This window comes from Elephas maximus, chromosome 22, assembly GCF_024166365.1.
Source record: "Elephas maximus indicus isolate mEleMax1 chromosome 22, mEleMax1 primary haplotype, whole genome shotgun sequence".
In the NCBI taxonomy this organism is placed as follows: domain Eukaryota; kingdom Metazoa; phylum Chordata; class Mammalia; order Proboscidea; family Elephantidae; genus Elephas; species Elephas maximus.
Window position 1 is genome coordinate 38999218 of NC_064840.1, and position 5980 is coordinate 39005197.

Genomic DNA, 5980 nt, shown 5'->3' on the forward strand with positions numbered 1-5980 from the left:
GTCCCTGAGGACAATGGAAGTATTGAATGAGGACCCCTCCCAGATCGAGCCCTATGCAACTCTTCATTTGTATCCTTTCTGGTTATAATAAATGGCAGCTCCAAGTATAGATATTCTTTTGTAAATTTTGTGAGCCGTTCCAAGGAATTAACAAACCCACAGAAGGCAATGAAAGCCAAATAGGCATTTACCTATTTGGCAATAGGAATGACTGAGTCCTTCTAACTTGTGTGCTCTAACTTAGCTCAGGATAGCTAGGTCAGAGAAAAGCTGTGCGAGCAGTCGATTTGGACAGAGTCCTTCAAACTTATGTGTCCTGACCTGGCTCAGTGTGGCTAGGATTGGAGAAGAGCTGCACAGGTAGTCAATAAGAAGGGCAGAGTCCCTCTAACTTGTGAGTTCCAATACAGTTCTAGCTGGTTGGAGGGAGAGTGTGCCATTCATTCAGGCAGCTAGCAAGGAGGAAAGAGACATGGGAAGGTGAGGACTGGATCCACTTCCACGCGGGAATTGGATTCATGCTGACCCTTACCACGCAATTAGCAATAAAAGTGGGATCTGCTCACCTTGCCCATTTATTAGTGTAAATAGTTTTTAAGGGGTTGTTTTCATTTTAAATTTTGTTTTTGTTTTGTATGCTTATAAGACCAGAACTTTTGATCCAACATGTTCTAATGAAAATTTTCAGACTGAAAGAATTTTACAGTGTATTTTACAATGAATACTGATATACCCACCACCTAGATTCTACTGTTCCCGGGTGGAAACCCCAGGTTCTGCTCAGCATGACTTGTTACAGACAATAAAGAAGAAGCTGAGGTAGGAGAAGAAAGGCACCTTTATTTCGTTGTCAAAGGAAAGGAACAATCAGGGCTGCTGGCTCCAAGACTGGTCACAGGAAGCTTAAGGAGGTGGGCTTTTACAGAGAGCAGACAAGGACATGCGAATTCATCACGAATATTCTGGATTGAGACTGACCTTCATGCAGGCACTCAGGGCTTTGGGATGACTATGCATTTTTTCTAGACAAATGTTCGATCCCTCAGGATGGAAGAAGAGGTTGATTTCCCTTTATTAGCATGTTAAATCTTCACCCAGGGGTGGGGTGAGGCCATCTATGATCTCTGCTATGGATATCTCGTCAAGGACAACTTAAGAAGGATGCGCAGCTTATTCTGCTCTTTATAGGAGAATAAGCCAGAGAAGGTGTCTCCTAGAAGGGGTGGGCTCTGAGGCTGTCTGCCTCACTACCATTAACATTTTACTGCATTTGCTTTTTTATCATAGATTATCCATCTATCTGAGCCTCCCTCCATCCATCAATCCATCCTTTTTAATGCATTTCAAAGTAAATTGCAGATACCTGTAACTTCCCTCTTTCAGAATCCATATCATTAACTAGAGTACGGGATTTGTTTAACAGTATTTTCTTTTGATATAAAGCAGACATGCAGTACAATGCCAAAATGCACAAATCTTAAGTGAATATTCTGAGTGTGCTGAAAAATACATACACCTGTGTAACCCAAAACTCTATCAAGAAGATGGTCATCACTCCAAAGTTCTCTCAGGCCCCCTCCCAGTCAATTCCCACCTGCACTATCCCCAGAGGCAACTACTGTTAAGACTTTTGCTCCACCATAGATTACTTTTGCCTGTTCTAAAACTTCATATAAAAGGAATCATACAGTATGTACTCTTTTGTGTAAGGTTTCTGTCATTCAGCATAATGTTTTTAAAACTCATCTATGTTGTTGCATGTGGAACAGGCTGCTCGGCCATGACATGAACAGGATCTAAGCCATTTTTCTCTCTTCTAAACTTATTCTTGACTGCTCAGTTCCTTTTTCCTTGTTAAGTTTTTACTAATGACTAATGTCCTTTTCAGACTGTAGAAACAAATGATATGATCTAAGGAAGTCTTATGACCACTGAAATCACCCCAGGAGACCCATCACCCCCTGGGCAGATGATACCTTGGGACCATAACCATCAAAATCACCTCAGGAGACCAGTCACCCCCTGGGCAGATGAGATGATACCTTGGGACCACGATCACCAGAACCACCCCAGGAGAGAATTACATTCCACAAGTTCCTGAAACTCATGATTTTGCCCTATAAATTTTTGAGCCAGTCTCCATTTGGGGGAGACAGGCTTTGGAGGAGATCATTCCCCTCTGTTTCCTGTGATTAATACACATTAAAGCTCTTGCTACTCACCTCGCCCTGTCTCAGGAATTGGACATCTGCGGCAGGCGGCTCTGAGCCACAAAATTACAGTAACATATGGAAACCCCGGTGGTGTAGTGGGTAAGTGCCACAGCTGCTAACCAAAAGGTCGGTAGTTTGAATCCACCAGGCACTCCTTGGAAACTTTATGGGGCAGTTCCACTCTGTCTTATGGGTTGTTATGAGTCAGAATCTACTCTATGGCAATTGGTATGGTATGTATGTTGTTGTATATAACATAAATAGATCCTTTTTTATTGAATATCCTGGGTGGTATTGTTGAATATCCTGCAGCTTGTTTATCCATTCTCCTATAGGTGGATACCTGGACTGTTTCCAGTTTTTGACTATTATGAATAAAGCAGCTATGAACACTCCCGTACAAGTCATTTTGTGGGCATGTGTTTTCATTTCTCTTGGGTAAATACATAAAATTGAAATGGCTGGGTCATTAGGTAAAGATATATTTAGGGTTTTGTTTTTAAAAAACTGCTAGAGTGTTTCTTAAGACAACAAAGTGCCTATACCATCTTACTTTCTCACCAACAATATACGAGAAGCCCTGTTGCTCTATATCCTTGACATTTGGTGTTGTTGGTCTTTTTAGTAAGACCAAAACTTTTATATATCTGGATATGGGCATTAGAAAATGGGAGGGGATGTACCATCACTTAACTCTGTATTTGTGGGGCACTGTAGTTGATGCTTTACGTGGAATCTAATTTTAGTCCTCCCAACAACCTGTGACATAGCTATTCTTCCCCGTTTAGAGGCTGGGAGAAAGGAAGTAACTGCAGAATGAGGATTCATATACAGGTTCTTCTGGCTCCATTTTTTATTTCTTTTTTCTTTTCTTCCCCCACATTGACTGGGACTAGTGAAGTAACAGGCTGTTAAGAAGGGAGATCCCTGTGCAAGGAATTGTTGTCAACCTTTTTCCGTTGATTAGAGCCCTACTGGAAGCTCAGGAAATTTTGGCTCATGGTAGAATATGGTGTTTCTGGCCCTGAGAGCTTGGATGACTTGGGATCGGGAATCGTGAGGAAGGAAAGAAATCGTCTTCCAAGACCTGCTTCCTTCTACCTGCTTGCGGTTCAAGGCGTTCAGTCTCCTAAAGAGCCTGAAAGTGAAATTAGGGGCCTAAGAATACCTTTAATAGGTTTGTATGCTGCCCTAGGCCTCTGAGGAAAGATAACTCTGGGACTGAATGGTACTGACTGCAACTAAAACTCCAATTATAAATCACCATGAGTCAGAATCTACTAGAAGACAACTGGTTTGATTTGGTTTGGGCTTAAATGATATCCTCAAAATAGCCTGTAACCATGGTCTGACCCAAGATAACATTCTGTCCTTAGGAACGACTAGGAGTCCCCTAGTCAGTTCCCACCCAGCCAAAGCGGCCTCAAAAGATAGGCCTGGAGAATTGCTTCCGAAAGGTCATAGCCTTGAAAACTCTATAGAGCAGTTCTACTCTGCACACATGGGGTTGTCATGAGTCGGGACTGACTCAACAACAATAGGAAACAACTGTTATGAAATCAAATCCCACTTCTCTGAAACCGAGATAAGGAATATAATCAAACCAATTCCAATCTATTCCTAATTGCAAAGGCAATACAATACTTCTTCCTCTGACCCTAACCACCTGGAGCTAGGTCAGACCTCATAAGTTAAAGGGCACAGTCCTCTAGACTGCCAAGTCTTCAGATGCTACCCTGCAAGCTTGGTAGTCCCTGGGCCCCCTCACTTCTGATCTGCTGGCTTCCACTACTCCCTCAGGTTTGATAGTTTGCTAGAATGACTAGGGAACTCAGGAAAGGGCTATACGTACTATTAACCCATTGCTGTCGAGTTGATACCCTATAGGACAGAGTAGAACTGCCCCATAGGGTTTCCAAGGAGCAGCTAGTAGATTCAAACTGCTGACCTTTTGGTTAGCAGTCAAGCTCTTAACCACGGTACCACCAGGGCTCCTACTTACTATTACACTGTTATTACATAAAAAAAGGATGCAAATGAAGAGACAATGCATAGGGAAAGCCTGGGAGAGTTCCCAGTGTAGAGCTTCCACAGGAAGTGTGCCAATGGGACCCTGTGGTACTTTTCCAGGTTACTTACTTGCATTTTAACAACAATCTCCTGAGGACAAAACACCTTGACCAAAAAAACAAGTCACTCTTTGTTACATCCTAAAGTTCCATCACAGACTCTCTGGCCCATGGCATTCATGAGTGAGGCATGCTCTATGTGGCAACTCCTGTTGCCTGATGAAGCAGAAAAGAGGCAGGGGCCTCAGATTCACTCAATCTAGAACTTATCTGAGTGCCTTTTTCTTCATCTGTATAATGGGGAAATCTTTCCTATATGATACGGTTGTTTAAAATTTTCTTAAAAAGATGACAAGAGTCTATTCATAATACCCAAAACCAAACTCATTACTAGCTGAATTAATTTCAACTGATGGTGTCCCCATGTGTGTCACAGTAAAATTGGGCTCCACAGGGTTTTCAATGGCTGATTTTTCAGAAGTAGATTGCCAAGCCTTTCTTCCAAGGCACCTCTGTGTAGACTCAAACTTCCAATCTTTCGGTTAGTAGCCAAGTCATTAACCGTTTGCTCCACCCAGACACTACATCAGGAGTCACCCTATGGGTAATAATACCTGGGAGTAAGAACTGGCCAATACCAAATCTGACTCCACTGTCAGCTATTAAAGAACTCGCTGAATATCAACAGAAAACACTAATTAAAAATCATTCGACCAAGGAATCTAATTCCCTGGGATTTGGAAGCTGTCAGAAGGATGTCTGTGGAAGCCAGATTTACAAGAGTTTGTAAAATAAGGGGAAAATAAATCAGACATTTCTTCAAAAAAATCACCTTTTTACAGAAAAAAAGAGATGATAAAGCAAACTGTTTCTACTCTATCAGCCTCTCCAAGCCACTCACCCAAATAAACTAAGTAAAAGCAATGTACTTGCTGTGCATGCATGACTTCAAGACAGGTCTTCTGACGCCCTTCTTCTAACCAGATTTTGACCCCTAAATGCCCCCTCCTCTATAGAAATTCTGACGCAGCTCCTGGAGTTGGTACTCGATGGTAATAGCTATTCCTTTCATTATTACATTGCTGGAGTATCCTATAGATATCTCAAGATATCAACGCTAAAGGCTAACGTTAAAAGGCTATTCTGTGAGCTCCCGGAGGCCGGCTGTCTTTATATCCCCAACACTGGCAGTGGATTCTGAACGGAAGAAGCGACAGCGAGTCCTTCCAATGCAGGGATTCAGCCGGCTTGAATACAGCCGCGTTTAGGCCGCAGTGGCCTGGGGAATTTCACTATGCTGGGTGGAGTCTTTTGGGGGTGGAGTCCCGAGTTCCTTAGGACCACCTTCCGCTACCAAACCTAGGGAGTCCTTCTTTATGCCTCCCCCAGGCCCCAATCCCGCAGATTTTCCCCTGTCCTACGGCAGAAGCTGGGTGGCTGCAGGCTTCGGTCGGAGCCGCCACTTCTGGAGCCCGGCCTGGGGTTCCGGATGCCCCCTTCCTTGGGCTGGCGACCCCAGCGGCGCGGCCTCTCGCAGGACTTAGGCCAATGCGGGGCCGCTGGCGCCAAGGCCGGGAGGCCTCGTGCGCGGCGGGTGCGGAGCCCAAGCCTGGGCGTCCGGGCCCCGCAGCGGTCACGTGGGAGAGTCAGCCGAGCGGGGCGGGGCGGGGCTGGGCCGGGAGAAATAGGCGCGCCGGG